The 19,238-nt window shown below is 35.1% G+C and overlaps 1 long non-coding RNA gene across 4 annotated transcripts in view; it reads left to right on the forward strand.

The window, feature by feature from the left end:
• Positions 1–13,074, forward strand: part of LOC137855973 (uncharacterized) — a 341,358-nt gene extending 328,284 nt beyond the window's left edge. For all 4 annotated transcript variants that reach the window (XR_011096097.1, XR_011096099.1, XR_011096098.1 and 1 more), the window contains 5 exons: positions 7,234–7,329; positions 8,595–8,903; positions 10,593–10,709; positions 11,352–11,411; positions 11,485–13,074. This is a non-coding gene — a long non-coding RNA (uncharacterized lncRNA). The remainder of the gene's footprint in view (positions 1–7,233; positions 7,330–8,594; positions 8,904–10,592; positions 10,710–11,351; positions 11,412–11,484) is intronic.
• The last annotated feature ends 6,164 nt before the right edge of the window (positions 13,075–19,238 follow it).

A 19,238-nucleotide genomic window follows, 5' to 3' on the forward strand; every position in this document is an offset into this window, starting at 1 on the left:
TGCCTGGTGACAGGACGAGGGGGAATGGACTAAAGTTGCGCCAGGGGAGTTTTAGGTTGGATGTTAGGAAGAACTTCTTTACCAAAAGGGTTGTTAGACATTGGAACAGGCTGCCCGGGGAAGTGGTGGAGTCACCATCCCTGGAAGTCTTTAAAAGACGTTTAGATGTAGATCTTAGGGATATGGTTTAGTGGGGACTGTTAGTGTTAGGTTCAGAGGTTGGACTCGATGATCTTGAGGTCTCTTCCAACCTAGAAATTCTGTGATTCAGTGATTCATTAATTTATACCTTCTTCCTGTATAAATAAATTCTGATTGGTCAGTTTGTGCCGTTCAAGTGAATTATAAGATATTGTTTTTATAGCTGACATTTAAATTATATGGTTTTTTTTTTCAGTTATGATATTTCTTAAATACAATTTCAAATATAAATAGTTAAATTTGTTGACAGTGACCACAAATTTGAGCAGGCTTAGCTGAGCCATATTCTGATTGATTTATTTATTTTTTTGTTCATAGGCATGGATAGAGAACACATTTAAAATAATAATTGCAAGTGTTTTAAACTTGCAGTGCTGAAACACACTTGTAAACAAATACAGATTGTAGGTTAATTATTTAAATAGATAAAATTAATCCAGAATGCCTTAAAAAAATGGAAACCTAAGGTTTGTGTTTTTATTACTATTTTTTTTAACTTGTATTGTCAATATTGTAACTTGAAGTCCTTTTCATTTTTAAACTCCATTTTCCAGCATTTTTTTTTCTCTCTCTCACACACAAGCAGCAACAAAAAGAAACCCCTCTTCTTAGTGTCTGTGTCAGTGGTGAAACTGACTGTAGGCAGTTATTTTGACTAAATTCACAGTAAAAAGATAATTTTTATTTATTTATTTTTAAAATCATAAAATTCCTCAAATATTTGTGAAATTGAGAACAGTTTTACACGGCTTTGTTTTGGAAACAATGTTCAATGGAGAGGCTGCACATTCTTGGGTCTTTCATATGCTTTTGAAATCCCAAAATGATTTCTTAACAGTTTAGAAAATACTAAGTATAAATCCAGTAAAAGAGACGGTGCAGAACAAAGTGTGATCCAAAAAACTCATTTTGAGTTTATAATCTGGAAATTTGGATGACACCTGGATGTTTAAGAGCACATATTGAAACTATGCAAATGAAGGGTGAGCAAGTTGAATAAAACCAAAAGAACTTACCAAGGATTTGTTGATTCAAAACCACTGTACTGCTGTAAGTGTGTGCCAATTTGAAATGGAAATGTGTAGCACATAAATCTTAGGTAAGCTACTGCTGTTTAGTTCTTCAGTTTCCAAATCTTCAGTTAATATTTGTATTCTCCATCCATGGGACTTCTTTGAACAGTACACATTGTGTGAGGACTATTTAAGGTTTGAAACCTGTAAGGAATTGGCAGGAGGCATTTGACACTGGCAAGAAATGGTCATTGACATTAAAGCACTTGTCAAAACCTGACACTTAACAAGTCAATAGGAAAAATTAGTTTTCTTGAGCAAAAAGTTATGGCTTTCCTCCCCCCAGGCTCTTTCTTTACTTCAAAAGAACAGTTGAGTATACAATCATTCATAGCAAATCAATTTTTTTCTTGCTATTGAAATGTATTTTAGTGGGTAAGAATTTAAGCAATTTGAAGCAGATGTTGAGTTTAGAGATGTTTCCTTGAATGATGTTAATACTACCTGACTTTAAGCACATTTGGGGGCTTTGTATGGAAGGCCTGTCTAGCACTTCAGTGAGCTGGTCACACACTAAGGTGGTAGAGTGGGCTGCTGAGGTGATGAATAGGTGCCGGACGCGAGCTCTGGGGAGCAGGAAGGAGCTGGAGGAGTTGTCTGGCCAAGGCCACAGGAACCTTTATCCCAGTATGTTTCAGGTAGTTGTGGTTAGGCAGTGCTGGTTGTGGCAACAAAGGACCTGGGGAAGGGGATGTCATAGTGCTGGTATCAAGGGTAGCCCTGACAGGTAGACCAATGGCTGACTGAAAGGTTAGTCGTCATTCTGTAAAATGTCTTCTCCAGCGCTACAGAGCTACTAGGCTGATTGTCTAGTGTATTTTCTATCTCGGTTGCTTTCCTACCTACAGTATGATGTTAAGAGGAGAAGTGTGAGATAACTGTTTATGGCTGGGAAGTGGGAGACATGGGGAGCTGTTATGCCCTGCTGCTGGTGTGCTCCATCTTCCCTCACGAAAAAGGACATCCATTAAGAAGTATAGGTGACACTTATATTTGCCATTACAGATAGCTAGCTAGATGCAAAGAACAAAGGATGATAAATAGTTGCAGCATTGTGTGAAATTGCTTCGTGCTCAGCCAGGCTGACAGATTCTGAAGAGGCACAGATAACGTCCTCTTCAGCTGCAGGAGTCATACGGGTCTGAGGAACAGAGCTGCAGTAGTTTAAGATAACTGCCCACAGCGTGCGGCATTCCTAGAATCATTCAATTCCTGGCAAGAATAGCACTGGCTCAGATTTCTGAGTAGTAATGTCAGATACTTTAGTTATACTCTTTGTGATTTTAAGGAGGGAACTGTTCTTCTTATTTGGATTGTGTGTTTCCATAAAGTAGGAATTGGCCAGTGCAAGTGTCCCAAGTAACTTGAGCCTAGAGCTGTTTATCAACACAGTAATATAATTTACTTATAAAAGGCAAGGGATAGTCTGTTTTCCCTGAGGTTAACCCTAAGCATTGGATTGTAGGAAACTTTAAAAATTAATTTCAACATCTTTTGGACTCCTGTGCAGATACACACACACAAATTCGTCATCTGGTGCTATGACTATACTGAGGCAAAGGAAGTTCACTCAGCTAGGCAGAGTATTTTCCTATTTTGCTTTCACAGTAATTTAACTGCACAGGCCGAAATTTAAATAAATGGATGTGAGCCAGCTGGGTAGCCAGGTGTAATATCTACTAAATGGGAATGAAGCTTCTTGATTTGAAGTAAGAGGAGCAAAATAAAAATAAAGAACAAAGTTTGAAGGCACAGTGGAACAGTTTCTAGTTACTCCTGTGTTTTCTTGACTCTTGTTCCTTTAGGATAGCTGAAGCAATTGAGTTTCATTGTTCCCTGAGTATCTCATGAATATTTCAGTTCCAAATGGTTGAATGTTGTTTTTATTAGTCCATTTAGATTGCAGCACAAATATATTTTCCTGCATGTGGCTGAGATTTGGAATTAGGGAATATTCGTGGCATGAGGCAGTAAACAAAAAGAAATGCACAGTATACAGTTCAATACAGTTGTAACAATTGAGTGCTTTTTAAAGTTCATGCTCCCAGTGCTTCACAGATCTGGGACTTGACCTACCATACCTTTTGTTTTATATTTTAATATTCATTTCTTGCCACTAGCACTTTCTACTTCCCTCACCCTGAAAAGTCATTAGACTGTGAGAAAGACAATTCTTATACTTCATTTCTTTTTATATTTCCAATGCAGTTTTCTTGTTTCTTTTTTTTTTTTTTCATCTGTCCGTAATGTACAAGTGGACATCCTTGAAAAGAGCAGTTCTACAGAGCCACCAGGAAGAATAGTTTGTAAAGCATACTCCTCATGCATGAGTTTCATTACTTTTTTTTGGTAATTGATACCGTGCACAAGTGGGGTAGTTGTCTATGGCCTGTGTGCTATGGCCAGCACACAGATCAGACTCCTGTCCAAAAGAGAACCTAGAGTGTTAATATAACAGTCAAAAAAATAAAAAAATAAAAAAAAAAGAGAGAGAGAGTGAGATCTGTTATATATCTGATATCTGAGACTTGTCAGTTTGTCTATGCACAGTTATTTTTTATCATTTGATTTTTTATTTTATCCTTCCTTATTTGTTCAGCTGGTGAGGTTTGGTTCTGTTATAACTAAGCAGACAAATCCTCCATTTTTCCTTTTGGCTTAGTTTTCCCAAAATGCTTGCAAATGCGTAGGTAACTATCAGTGTGATTTCCAAAGAAGGCCTATTATAATATATATTTTACATTGTTAATAAGAGGCAGGATATTACAAGGAACAAACTCCTTTTTATGATGCAGCCTGCTAGAATTTAGCCCAGAGCAGTTTATGTTAGGTACTGGCATTCAGTCTAAATAACCAGATTATAGAAATGAGAAGATTCCTAAGGAGTAGTTTTAGCAGTGGAGATGTCAGGTAATGACAAGACCCAGAGGCCAGGAATTGATAGATACTGTTCCAGCATCTAGAGGTATCTGCATTGCTTCTGGAATTCCTTCTGGGTCAATAGAATGTAATTAGGTTGTTGATGGATTGCCTAGTTTGCTTTGTTGACCTTGATCCCCTTCGGAGTCTGTATCTGATTCCAGGAAATTAGAGCACCTTTGTCTGGCACTAGGATAAGATATTTAGTGAGTCTCCCATGAGATTTATGCATGGAATTCTTTTTTGGTAAACAATCTTCACCCATCCTTCTAATCTTTTTTTTCAACACAATGCACTTGGTCCTAGGGACACATCATACTTATCCAGCAAACATCAGCTGTTGGAATATCAGAACTAAAATTCACAGCATCTCTGTCACTAAGAAAAAAAAAATCATGCAGGTTTTAATATGTGCATGCATAAAACAATTCTTTAGGAAAAGGGCCTTAAGCCATAGAAATGAAAAAGAACATCAATGGAATATTGTTACTAGCAATCAAATCAGATGTCTCTGAAGGGTGTCCAGCCATGTGCATTGGAAAGAACACTATTCTTTCCTCATTTCCTTTGCTGGCACAAGCAGTAGTCGACTGATTTTCAGATAATTAAGGATTGCATGATGAAGGCAACAGGCATATTATTTGATTGAAGGGCTGAGATGAAGGTGCCAGCTAAGTCTGGAAGATTCTGTAATTTGATGTGACTGCTGTCAGGAACACAAACTTGCTGAAATTAGATCTACTGGCTACCACCAGAGTAGCTGGTGAAGTGAAAAATGTACATGCAGGGCTTAGATGGGTTTCCTGAAGTCACTGATTGTAAATTTTCATACATCACTCCAGGGCTAAGAAATACAGTATTAACCTTCTGTGTACCAGAGCTGACAATTTGCATTTGATGAATTTCTAAAGCTCTAGTGGCTTTAGCTGCTTTGGGTCCCAACTGCCAAGACAAATTCCAAACCTTACACCCTTCAAAAAGCTTGGCTCTTTACATTTTTCAGTTATCTCTCAGCACTGTAAGCAGAGCAGCGCGCCTAACTGATAGCTAAGCAGAGATCAAAAGAATATGACTGCGCAGGTTATTTGCAATCACTTGGAATGTGTTATGAAACTAATTATTCCCAGAGGAGATGTAGAGAGAAGGTACCTGATGAGGTAGGATATCTAATAATTGCTTGTGAGTAAAAATGTTTGCCTGCTTCCTGCCCCATTCTCCTGTTCTGTCACACACACACCTGAAAGCAGTGGAGCAAGAGCCTGAAGGCCTGTCTGACCCAGTCCCCTGCTTTTAGTTGTACAGATCCAGCCCAGACAAAAAGGACATTCTTTTAGCATTGCTTCATGTCCTTTGGTTTCAGGCTAGTAGGATAACCTCGAGGATGGACAAGGTCAGTCAATGCATATCATATTTGCTGGGGATGCAGCTTAAGACAGCAATATGTTTTATTGGTGCTGGCTTTTTCCTGTAGGTATCTTTATTTTGATGGCTAGACTAGGACGTGTTCAAGGGACTGAGGTGACTGCAGAATAGCCATTGTGTTCTGGTAGCTGTTGATTGCTTCAGGTTTGGCCTGGGTTCAGCCTACTGCTTTTAAGTCTAATGCTTTTAAGAAGTAAAGGGCTTCTTCTAACTTTATCAGCATTCAGTTCTGTAGCAGGTAGTTTCTTGGTTCAAGAGTTCATTGGCATCGTATTTAAAGAGTAGACCCTCTGAATGGCTGAAAGCAGCAAACTGAAACTCAGTCTGAGAAAAGTGAATGTTTCAGTATTTTAACAGGCTATCTATTCTAAATGACTGCCATGTTCCTTGTATACTAGATTAAAGTTGTTTGTGTGGATAATCTAACATAGCTAACGGACTTTTTAAAGCCATTTACAGTAACTGTTATGTATGGATTTTTATATATATATATATATATATATAAGATACTTCATTTAAATATAAGGAGAGACTTTAAAACCTCCAAGCTTTGCTTTACTTTGCAGTTTAGTACACAGTAAATACTATTAATACGTTGTTCTGACATGGTCTTTCTTTGTTTGAAAGTGCTGCATTTTGTGTTTTCTTTGATGGGCAAGAACACATTCAAGGTGCTGAATATATGGGTAGATTTCCCATAAACCAATAACTTTCTTATGTGCTTTGGAGAGATTTTTGCCTTCTTTGCACTTCTCAATAAATACTAATTTTAATTGTCTTTAAAAGAAGCTTTGAAATAGTAGGAAAAACCTGGATTTGATCATCAGTGTGTGAAGTAGAAACCTGCCATCTATCTGAATCTCATTATGCGATATGATTTACTAGAGCGATAATGAATTTTAGTATGTTCCTCCTAAAAGGCTTGAATGGCTTATAAGCAAATTTGAAACAGGATTGAGATACAGTTTTTGAAGTTGCATTCCAGTGCCAAGAAAGTTAGTTTTCCCTGCTTAGGATAGTAAAGGTATAAAATATCCCTCATTACTAGCGCTGTAAATGACACTGCAGACCACAGCGAGAGAGATGGTGCTGTTAAATAATGACAGAAAGCCTCCATGGAGCTGCTGTCACTTTTCTGAGGCAAAAGAAGCAGGGACATTGCTGCCATATTTTGTAGCATTGGCCATCTTGCATAACTAGCATCTACACAGCACCGAGTGATGGAAAGCAAAAGGCTAGGCAGATTATGGCTCCCTGGTCTGAGGGAAGAGTACAAGTGGAATTTACAGTTTCCTCTCTTGCCTATTTCTGGCTTCCTGCAAATATGTGACATCCCTTTCTCGCAACTACTCATATACTCAATGGCTTACTGAGTCTATTTATTTAATGCACAAATACTTTTATGTTAATATTACAGAAAATAAAAATGTTCTCTTACTTCATTAATTGTTGATAGCCACATAGTGATTTCACAGTTTTCACAGATGTTCACAGTTTTCATTGCTACATACAGCAACATTTAATTAGAAAGAAAGCTTTTAAATGAAGTAATCTAATTTCTGTGTGATTCAGTAGTGATTTCTAAGACTATGGGTTTTGTTTCTGAAATTTCATGCAGCTCATTCCTTCAGCCAAGGAGAAAGGGATATGTCAGCATGCAAAGACTACAACTACTCCATGAAGATATGAAGTGATGGCATAAAACAATTCAAAGGTAGACTTTGCAGTAAACTACCCATGAACTGCCTAATTACTAGTTCTCTGAAACACACATGGCTACAGACTTAATGAAGGTGATGAAATGTATGCAATTTGTATCTGAGGTAGTTACAGGGGTACTGTAATTTTCCAAATATATTAATTGTGTTAATCTTATTATGCTAAGGCACACAAAATTCCTAAAACAAAAGCAGTGACGAACAAGATCAATAGAAATACATTAATACCTAATTTCAATTACTGCAATTAGTTGTTTCAGGAAGATCCATTTTTCAACCTAAAATTCATTTGCAAGAGATTTACTGAAGCTAAAACTGGTTAATGGGCATGTACATGTGTAAAACCGAAACTATGGACCTTAAATGTTTAAAAGATACCTGTTTTACTTGTAGTTGGAACTTGATTCAAGACAACATTCTTGATTCAAGAATTCAGTCTTATTTGCAGTTGCATAGATCAGCTACCTACCACTGAAGCTTAGTAATTATAAAAATAATTACTGTTCAGTATCACTGCTGCTATTGTAAATGGCATGCTTTATGAAAATAGGTCATTACAGTGCACTTTTACTTTCTTTTTCTGTTGCTTTTTTTTTCTCTCTTTAAAAAAACTTTTTTTCCCCCTTTATATCAACGTATACTTAGACCACAGTTTTGTGTGTACTCTTATATAATCTAGGGATCTCTCCAAATTATTAGGCATATACATTTATGAAGTATGTTTATTTTGCCACACTGTACACTTCTAACATAGCTTTCATTGCAACAAGTGCCGAATTTCTTGTTTGGGATGGTAAGATGCAAAATCCTCCTCCCCTCAGGCTTCTAAATGTAGAAGAACATAATGTAATATGGATATTATGCTATATTTTTGAAAAAGTTTTGGGGTTTAGAGATGATGCAGGTTTCCAAAAAGGAGGGCAATGCCACTGACTTCGTGGGGTGTACCTTTGCTCTAACTCTGTGTGGGCCATTCCTGTTCTTTGGCCACATATATTTATAAATCTTGAGAGAACAATAATCAGATCCAGACCACTCTATGCTCCAGCTATTACTACATAAAAATAAATGTCATCCTTGATATAAAAATAATAGAGGAAAAAATCCAAAGAGAAAGCTAATAACCATAGAAAACCTGAAAAAAAAAATGTTTTCTAAGCATTATGATTAGGTAAATAGTCTATTAACCCCAAAGACTGGGCTTCATGGTTCATTAAACTGTTTTTTTTTTTTTTTTTTTTTTTTTAATTGCTTTTGTTAGGTATTCCACTGAGGCAGATGAATTTAAACATGGCCACAGGCGTAAGAAGATTTGGAACGCATGGCCATTAAACTCACAAATAGCTTGCCAGATGGAGCAAATGGAAAAAACTCTCTTCCTGACAACTATAAATGTTGCACAAAGATTAATATAATGAGATTGAGCTGCTACATTGACTGTAGCAGGGTTCTGAGTTCCCATTTTTCCATTCATCTGTTTGTGCCAACACATGCCTATCACTGTCTGAGGAACTTTACAGTGAAAGAAATTAAAAGTGGATAACCTGGGTTATGAAGTTAAAATAGCTAGGTCAGTAGTAAATATTACAAATTAAGATATGTTATTTAGCCATATCTTTGCTTATGCTGTTGTGGACTTTCACTAGACAAAAAAAAAATGATGCTGAAAAGCATATCTTGGTGTATATTATTTTATACAGGTAAAAGTGATGAAAAACATAAAACTTAATATTTCATTTAAATAATATTTCATTTAAAATTTTTCATTTGTTCATTCTTTAGAAGTAAGCTGCACATTTTTTTTTCTTTTCTTTTCTTTACTTTTTTTTTTTTTTTTCCCCAGGATGGGATCACTTCATCTTTTCTCTTTCATTCTTAGTAGTGACCTCAGAGTAGAGGTAGCTGAAATTTTACTTGTCAACGTTTTCCTGTTGGAAGTCAGTTTTCATTGAATTTAGCCAAAACATGTTAATTCTGTCTCTAAAGAGGTTATGTTTTAATTGCTCGTATTTCAAGCATAACCATAAAGGGCTTTTTCTCCTGATTTATTTCTAAATTTACTCTTTATTTTTTTCTACTGTTTATATATGATAGGTAAATTATAATCCTAATCATTCTGTTTTTATAGATAGGCTACATAATACCAGAGCTGGAGGAAAAAATCTTTGTCTGTATTTTTCATTAGAAATTATATAGATATTTGAATTTCATTGTCACACTCACAGAATAGGTAGCACTGAAGCATGCAATTATGATCTGTGTTTGAAATATAGGCTATGGACAGTCGTGTAAATCATAATACCTCCATTAAGTCTATGTAGTTAAATTAGTATACAGTCAATGAAATTGAAATCAGAATTAGGTTCAGCCTACATATTACTTATTTAAATCCAGTCATCATTATTTTTAATTTCTTATCTAGACCCATCTAAAGTCAGTTATGTGACTGCTTATTCAAAGTAATGACTGGGGTTTTCTGGGCACTGATATAATAAAATTGGTAATTGAATACACCAAAAATATGAACAGTTACAAATGTTGTGCATTAGGGCTTAAAGTGAAGAACTGAATCAAGCCTTCCACTATTAGAACAGTTTTTATAATGTAATACTGTCATAAATGGGCTTAAATTCTCCTTGCAGAGGTCTTGCATAGTGTATGAGTACTGTGTATGTTGTAATAAAACTGTAATTTTAACTGTATATGGTTTAGTGGAGCTTCAATATAGGCAAAGTGCTTTGTGTCACACTACCAGCTATGGTAACTATACTCCTAGGTACAACATACACTATCTGAAGTGGTCCCATATGGAAAAAAATGTGGTATTTATTGTCTAGATTCCTGAATTTGGATTTATAATGAGCTGTTATGAAAGATATTTTAACAAATGCATTTAGGTTGCATTTTTGAGTCTGTTTTGGTGGTTTTGGAGGAGAGTGCCTATTACACTTAATTTAAAAGTGAAGACTGGAACTAGTAGCTATTACACTCTTTGCAATGATAACTCCTCTCTTATTTATGCAGACTCCATCTACTGTCACTCAGGTAATGAACTTGGCTCTGAATTCAGAAGCTCAGATAACTGAGCCAGAACTCTAATCACTGAACCTTTAACAGGGAGACTCAGAAAGCAGGAATTTAAAAATCATATATACATTTAAATATAGGGGGCTAATTTCTTTGCTATGTCCCCTGTGGTTTTATATAACAGTGAGTGTGAAGTCTAACAATAATATATATATTATTTTTATTTATTCAGAACCTTCTTCCCCACTCTGCACCCTTTCATATAAGACTTGATCCCTGAAGCAAGCTTCCATTGGCTTCCCAAGTTCCTGTGATGATATACAGAGGGTCCTTGAAGATAATTCTGATGGTAATTAGGATTAGCAGTTTTGAGAGAAAAATACAGTTTTTAATGGTTGTCCTGCACATTTTCTAATCCTGCATGTTTGTTATTTCCTTATCAATTATTTATGACCTTCTTACTTTTTAAATAGAGAGGGGTTTCTGACCATCGTAACCACATCTGTTGTATTCTTAAGACCCTTACTCAAATCGCCAATTAAATTTTCATCCTTTTTAGAGAAAGCAGCTAAAATTTCCCTCTTTGTGATTCATGGAACTGGTGACCCCCATAATATATCCAGAACTCTTTTCTCAACTAAAAACAAGAATAAATGATCAAGTTCCACATCTGTTATGTTTTATATCATATAATACTTGGGCATTCCCAGACAGAATGCCATACTGAGACCGAGATTTTCCTATATCTGCAATGGAGCTTTTTGATGCTCTGTATAGTATCTGTAACAAAACAAAATATTGAGATGAAGAATGGGATCAGTTATTCTTTTGGCAGTACTTTTAGATTTTGGAACTGTGGAAGTCAGTACAAAGCATTTAAGAACTGCCCAGCAATCAAAAGTGAAATTAGCTAAAGAATGTTTTAAATACATTAAAGAGGAGAAAAATACCATTTTAAGTATAGCAATCTGATGCATTCAAAATTTTCTAGGTCTGAGTGAGTCCTTTGTTAGTAGTGGTGGCCTACAAGAATCTTCGATCTCTTCTCCCAGTAAGTGTGAATGCTTCTGATAAATTTTCTGTCACACCTGTTAATATATTAATAATAATTTTTAAAACTACAGCTACCCTCTTTATTAATCTGTCCTGGGCAACCTGATGAAAGTATCCCTGCATGGAAGAGTGGTGACCAGCTGACCTCCAGGTTGGAACCTTCACTATTCTGTGATTAAAAATACTCATATTTATTAATTTTGTTTGTTTTGTTTTTACTTATTGGTTTATTGGTAAGCATAGCATTTACATATATGAATTAATACTTGTGTTGTGTGAAAACATGGGTTGGTCTGGAAATTTTCTAATGAGTGATTTCTAACTCTGCAGTTGGATATTCGGTGTATCATTCTGGTGTGATTTTCAGTGAACCCTTTTATCTCCCACTGCTTGAATATTTAGTGGAAACAACTGTTAACCCATTTCCTGCACAGAACAGCCTGTATGAACATAGGTTGTCCAGTATTTCTGTCAGTCTTTCCTGTATTAGGTGAAGTTTTCTATGGATATTAATAATATTTTAATTTTATTCATGAGTATTTGTAACTGTTTGACTCTTTCCTTTAAATGATGATGTGTTGGGCTTTTATTTTATTATTTTTAATGTCCATAAAACATTTTCACAGTGAGTACTTTTCCACTTACATTTGTGAGAATTTTGTATATAAGAAAGCTTCTTACAAAAAAACACTGACTCACCTGAGTAAGCAAGTGAAGAAGTCCGTACTGAAGGGAAGGAAATGAACAAATTTTATTTGCAGTAATATTTGCATTCTCCCTTTGGCCTAAAATCTACCTGGATTCAAAGTACTACTGTATCCTGTATAGCCGACATATTCTACTTCCCAGTACTTTGTTCAATAGTTAGTGTCAATTATCTATTTGATCAAGGACAAAATCAGAGAAAGCAACTGTGATATTTGTTAATGACAAACTTTACATTATGTAAATGAAAGCAGTGTTGTCTACCTTGGATACCTCTTTTTAAGCTTCTTTTTGAGATACTTTTAAATAAAAATACACTGCATTTCAAGTGTGAGGTCAATCTGAGATGCAATTAAACAGCAGAGTGAAAAATCAACGTAGATAGTGAAAATTTATAAACATGCATTTAGGCATTCAAGTGTTGGGCATGAGATATGTGGAAATGCTGGAAAGTGTTGCATTAAAACTGCTTATAAAAGTGATAACTTAGTGACCTAATTTTCCAAAAAGCCCATTGGAAGTTAAAGAAATATATGCACCAAAGTACCCAGTTTTCTTTTAGAATAAACTTTCTTTTAGTTAAGAAGTTCCTAATTTCTCTGGAAAATAATATGTCACATTTTGGGTTTAATCCAACTTCAGTGGTATATGTTGGTTTCATTAACACAAAATCAAAATGTATATGTCTTTTTTTTTTTTTAAATTCACAGGCTAAAGAGTATTGTATTTATTTCTACTTGCTGAACTATAAACTGAGTATGTACATACTTAAAAAAAAGTTTTTAGTAACATGATGTTAAAATTAAATGGTGCCACTCATTTACTATGTGTCAATCTATAATTTAATGAAACTGTAAATTGTTGATGCAACGCTGTTTCATTACAATTACATGAAATTCTTGGAAACTTTTCACTCAGTGTGATTTTGTTAGAACCGATAAATCAATAAAAATGAATAAACAGCTTCTACTGATCTTATTTTGATCTGTTCAAGTCTGAAATGTAAGTCATATGGATCAGAAATCCCATACTTGCTAGATGGTGAAAGATCAGTAAAAAAAAAAAAAAAAAAAAGAAAGAAAATGAAAACTAATGAACAATATCAAAAACTGAAAAATGTGTAGATAACCTCTTAAACTCAGATGATAAATATTCCTGACAAGTTCAGTATGACTTCTGAAGGTTAACATAAAGCATTATGCCTGACTTGAACAGACAAGCAAAAAACCTTGCATGCTGTCTTGTAAAATGAATAACATAATAAATTACAGCATAGCGAATGAATGGTTAATGACTAAGAAAATGTGACTGACAAACACATAGAGCATGAATAAGAGAGAAATAAATCTCCAAACCATTGCATTAAGCTAGGTAAAAGAACAAGGACAGTGACTTTTTCACTGTTAGACTTCTCTGCAACCTACCTGACATCAGAAAACTCCTTTGAAATACAGAAGTTTCTGTTACTGTTCTATTTTCAATTCAGCTCCCAAATGAGGTGTTGATCAGGCTTTCTGAATGCATCCTTGATATTCATGGATAAACCTGTTAGAACAGAGAAGAAGCAAGGCTGAAATCCCAGCTCCACTGAATGATCCCTCTAATTTCAGTAGTACCCAGAATTTCTCCTTGTGATGGGCAGCTGTGCAAGCAAATTAGCATTTTGATTTCAGAATTGTAAGTGTAAATGGCCAAAGTTATGAATGCAAGAAGGATCTTGTATGTACTCATTTGTAGATTCAGGCAGATGGCGATCTATTTAAGAAAAAGATTTTTAAAAGGCCACGTGACAACTCGTCATATCCAATACAGTATTAAATTGTGTTCTTTGAACTTATTGGAAATACTTCCAGTATTTTATCCTTTTAAGTTTTATTTATGCATGTGTACACGTGATGTCATTCACGTGATGTCATTCACAGGAGAAATGAAGGCAACATATATTCAGCTTGTTAGGTCTGCAATTGGTAGAAAAAGGAAAGAAAAGGCAATAAAGAAAAGAAGACACAGAAAGCAACTCTGGGTGCCTGACTTCACCAATGACCACTAAATATCAGCCTCACCTGGCTTCCCCCTCAACAAGCTCAGCTCAGTCCTTGCCTGAGACAAGTTGTAGCTGTGCTGGCCCATCTCTACGGAGTGGACCTTTGACCTACACTATGAATGACTGCCTCCTGGACAGTCCCTTAGCACATACACTGCAGGTCATCTCCGGTCCTGTCTCCTGCATGGACTTTGGACCAGGTGGTAGCTGTGTCTCCAGCCTTGTCTCTGGCCCAATTGCCTGCTGCTCCTGACATGATTCTCCATCTAGAGCCTGGACTTATTTCATGGCTGTGTCTGAGGCTGGGCCCTGTTCAAGGGTCCCCCTTGGTCCTGGCTCCCCATCCCTGGGGGAGCAGCCAGCCCTTGATGCACTCTGGCTGCAATGGTTTTCAGCACCATCTTCCATGATGAGCTCACCCCGTTGCAGGCCCACCAGCTTTCCCTTTGATTGCTTCCTCTAACTGAAGGCATCTACCAAGTTTGCAAAATTGACACACAGCTATCAGATTCATAAGCCTGAAAGAAAAAGAAATAGCTCTTTTATGAAACCGAGGATGAAAACTAGAACAGTCTGACATAGTGAGCTTATTTTAAGTACAATAATAGACCTGCTGCAGAACAGAGGAAAATAAAATATATGCCATTTTCATAAGTTAATTTAATATTTGGATATTCTTTACATTACTGTATTACTGTAATAGTAGTCATAAAAAACATGGACTTCAGTGGAGCCATAATTTCACTCCAAATTATTACATTTCAGAGGTATATATTGGAGGGACCATATGCCAATGACTGACATCAGTACGGAAGTTTCTATGTGGCTTGTTACTGTGCTCCCAGGTAGGTCTTATTTCTGCTACAATATTTATTGGTTATATTAGTTACCTGGAGACTTTCAAGCTAATTGAGGATATGCTACACAAGTATAGCATAGTTTCCACTCCACTGAGTTTATAAACAAAATGTTGAGACAGAGTGACTGAGGAGACAGACGATAAAGTTATCAGTAATAGCAGAGTGGTTTAATTCTGGTAAGTTAAATTTACCAGATGAATCATATTTCTTTTCAGCTCGAAAAATTGTAAAGGTATTGTAGCAGACAAAGAATTCCAAGTAGGAGGGTCATAAAGAGGTAGCTCCGAGGACTTTAATAAAGGTTCTCCCATATAGGAGGAATAGACTAGGAGAAAACATGTGGGTGCTAATAGGAAAAGTCTTTCTGAGGCTGTTAAGATATACAGTGAATGTTGAAAAATAAAAAGAAAATTAGCAATTTAATTTATATGATAGTTGAAGAATGTGAAAAATGTTGGATGTAACAAGACAAAGCAGGCATTGCTTTGGTGACAGAAAGAAAATCCCTTCAAAAAACAATGACTCATAAAATTATCTAAATAGAATAATTTAAAGGGATTTGGAAAGACCCCAGTAGCAGAAGTAAGGATTGTATTTGTACAAGGTGAAATGTTGGCTTGGAGAAGATTGCATGTTAGAGAGAAGCACTAAGTTATTGATGGGTAAGCTGTTTGGATGAAAACAGAGTGCTAGGTCAAAGATGAAGCTCAGGCTGTGGCTCAGAAAGATTTGAGTACATCTATACAGACACATGGCAGAGTGTCTGTATAGAAAAAAGGACTTGGGAGGACTTGGGAGGGGAAAAAATAGGAGCTTGGTTTTGACTATGTTGCATTTCAATTAATGAATGTCCAAAAGATGTGTAAGATTGGCAGACCAGTAAAAAAAGTTAGAATAGTGTGAGGACAGGCCAGAAAGATCTGATTTTAGCAGATTTGGGCCTGAGGATGATAAATAATTTGCAGGAATTACCTGAACAAAGTGGATCTTTTTTGATGCATACTAAATCTGTGGCAGCTTGAGTTTTTTTTTTTTTCTTGAAGAGAAAGGCAGGTGGCACCTGACACCTGCTATCTTTGACTAAACTGTACTTTCTCAAAGACAATAGCTTACAGTCTCTAGTTAGTAGAATTTTTGTATGAGATCTTCAGAATTTGTCTTAGAATTCTCTGTTTATACCCCTTTCATTCAGCATGCTATTTTCAAATAGTGTATTTATTTATTGTTCTGTGAAGTTCAGCCATTTTAGTATGCAGAGTTGTATTATGCCAGCACATCAGTTTGACACACACACATACATTCAAAAAAAAGTTGCAGAACTGTGAACATCCAAAGTATATGGCTTCATTTTGGTACTTTAGTACATCACTTGTGTTTGTGATGTTGTTAAATACTCATGGGTCACAAAAGTAAAGAATATTTCTGTTCTGTTACAAAATGAGTGGAAGCCCATTCATGTTAATTGCTATGACTCTGTTAAAATAACTATCCTCATTGATTTATGCAAGCCAAATCATTTTTAAGCAGGCTTCTCACAGAATTGTAGAGAACAATGTAGAGAACATTTGATCAGTTCAGTTCATGATTTTTGTAAAACTGTCCAGGCATGCATGGATATAGTTTGAATTACTTTTTGCCCAAGAACATCTTTTTTGTAAGACACAGAGAAACATAAGATCCTAATAGATCCAGGGTTATTGCACAACAAAGAATGCTCAAAAGCTCTTATTTTGTATTACGTTGAAATTTTCTGGATTTCTGCACTCAAGTTTACTCTGACTTGATTCTTCAATACCAGTAGTCCCAGAATGTGAGAAGGGAGTAAAAAACACACATGCTGCTCTTTAGAATTCTAATTTACTTTATAAGAATATATTAAATATATTAATTTAACTAAGATTGCTGAGTCTGCAATAGCAGCATTGTGAATGGCAAATCAAAAAGCAATCCTCTTTCTTTCCAAAGAGAAGGGAAGACTTACCACATACAGGCAGTTGTCTTGATCAAGTGTGGGGATCTTAGCTGAGAGGAATGCTAGAGGAATGCTCTCTCTTCTTTCTTTGTAGGGGCTTGTGACTGCTTTTTATCACTTCTCAAAATTTTAGTTGCAAAGTATGTATTTTAAAGATTAACTATAGTATATATAAAGAAAATTGTATTGAATCCAAAAGAAGACTGAAATCATGCATTTAGGATACTTTTAAAAGTGTAATTATGTATCTTTTTTTAAAAAAACTAAATGTATTCATCCAGGTATAACGAATGTATACTGTCTGTGTTGGCAGGAGTTGGATGACAATGTGTTTGCTATTGAAGAGAGTTATATTAATTATTGTTAAATAATTGTCATACTTAGTTATTACTATAGTAAGTTTACAAAAGAATAATAATGAATCCAAAGGTGAAGCCCGTAAGTATTTCATAATTTCTAGGCATATTTGACAATCAAAAAAAAACAAAAACAAAAACAAAAACAAACAAACAAAAAACACAACAACAAAACAAACAAAAAACAACAAAACAAACAAAACCATGACTTAATATTGCCAAAATTTAAAGAGGCATATGCTTTAGATACAAGGCTTGTCAGGCAGAAAATAAACAAAATGCACGTGGTTAAAAAGAATTTCAAAGAACGCAAGAAGTAAATAAATTTTGAATATTGACTGTGTAAGCAGTACATAATACCAGTGTCTAATCAAAATACATATCCAGTCATAACTTTTGGAAGTGCCTGATTTGGGTTATGGAAAATGTGTTTTTCAGTTAATCAGTTGTGTATTAAACTGTGATCCATTCCTTTCCATTTCCTAATAGCACAGAGTTAGACTTTGCAATGTAAATAAAGACTTCAAATGTTTTTATCTGCAAATGATTTAGTTCACAGGTCAATTATTATAGTTGTGCTTGATACCTCACAAAATGTCCTTATGCCTTTTAAACTACAGATATAATTCTGCCAACCAGAGAATTTGTAATGCTTACTTCAGAGAGATCTCTTGGTTGACTTAGCAAGCATCAGCACAACTGTATTCTGTAATACATGTAGTGATATAATGGGAAGAATAGTAAAGGGAAAGAGAGATTTTTCTGGATAATATAAAATTCCTCTACAACCTAGAAGGCTTCTGTTTATATTGTGGTAAGTGAAACAAGTGATGCAGTGATGTTATACTTGTCTATGATAGGAAAGAGGGAAGATTGAATGTATGTTTTCTTTATATTCTCTTACTCACTGCATATATTATCTGTATAAAATATGAATATGTTATAACAAGCATATTGATATAATTTCATTATAAATGTAACTACATTGAGTTACTTTTATAATATAAATGTATATAACATAAAAAATCGAGTTACATTATAACATAATTATGCTATAATATAAGAAATTGTTTCTTATATATTTTATTTCATATATAATAAATATATGATATATATTTATAACCATATAGATATGTATCAATCATAACTACCTATACAAGAGTATAAAGTATATGCTAATGCCATTTTCCCCCACAGAATACAAGTTGGAGTTCTCTATTACTGTTACTACAACTGCCTGGGCAATAATAGCATTTTTGGATTTAGAGTTTTATGACTCTTTTCTTTAGATTTCTGTGAGACTAATTTTGCTGATGACTGGGTGATTAAGACTTCTACTTGGAATTTCCTGATGTTGTTCTACCAATTTGGCATAGAAACGAGGTAGCCCTTCTCGTGTGACTTCAAAGTCATTCTTTCCAGATACAGCAACATGTAAAATGGGCATGCCATAGATGCATGATATTTAAGGCACAGCTGTTCATATTCTCTCTTGTGTCTAATTCACTAGAAAATTGTTGACAATAGATAAAAATATTTTAATTCTAGACCTATATCTTTAATTGATGACAAAATAGGTTATAAGTTAATTTTCAGAATAGGTTTGGTAATGATAAAGTCATGTCATTTCCAGGGAAACGGAGGTAGTGAATTGAAGCATCAATAAGCTTTAATTATCCATGTGTACATTAAAAGATCCATTAGTTGTGCGCTCTATATTCCATACATATCAGATATGGCATTCTAGACCAGTGATTTTTTTTCTTCGGTTTGGATAACATGTAGACAGTGTTTGATACTGTAGCAGTATTTCTGGAGTACAGGGTAATTAACAAAAAACTGAATAATATGTTGAAGAATGTTGCAAGGACTTTGGCTGTGTACAGGG

Source organism: Anas acuta, chromosome 4, assembly GCF_963932015.1.
Source record: "Anas acuta chromosome 4, bAnaAcu1.1, whole genome shotgun sequence".
In the NCBI taxonomy this organism is placed as follows: domain Eukaryota; kingdom Metazoa; phylum Chordata; class Aves; order Anseriformes; family Anatidae; genus Anas; species Anas acuta.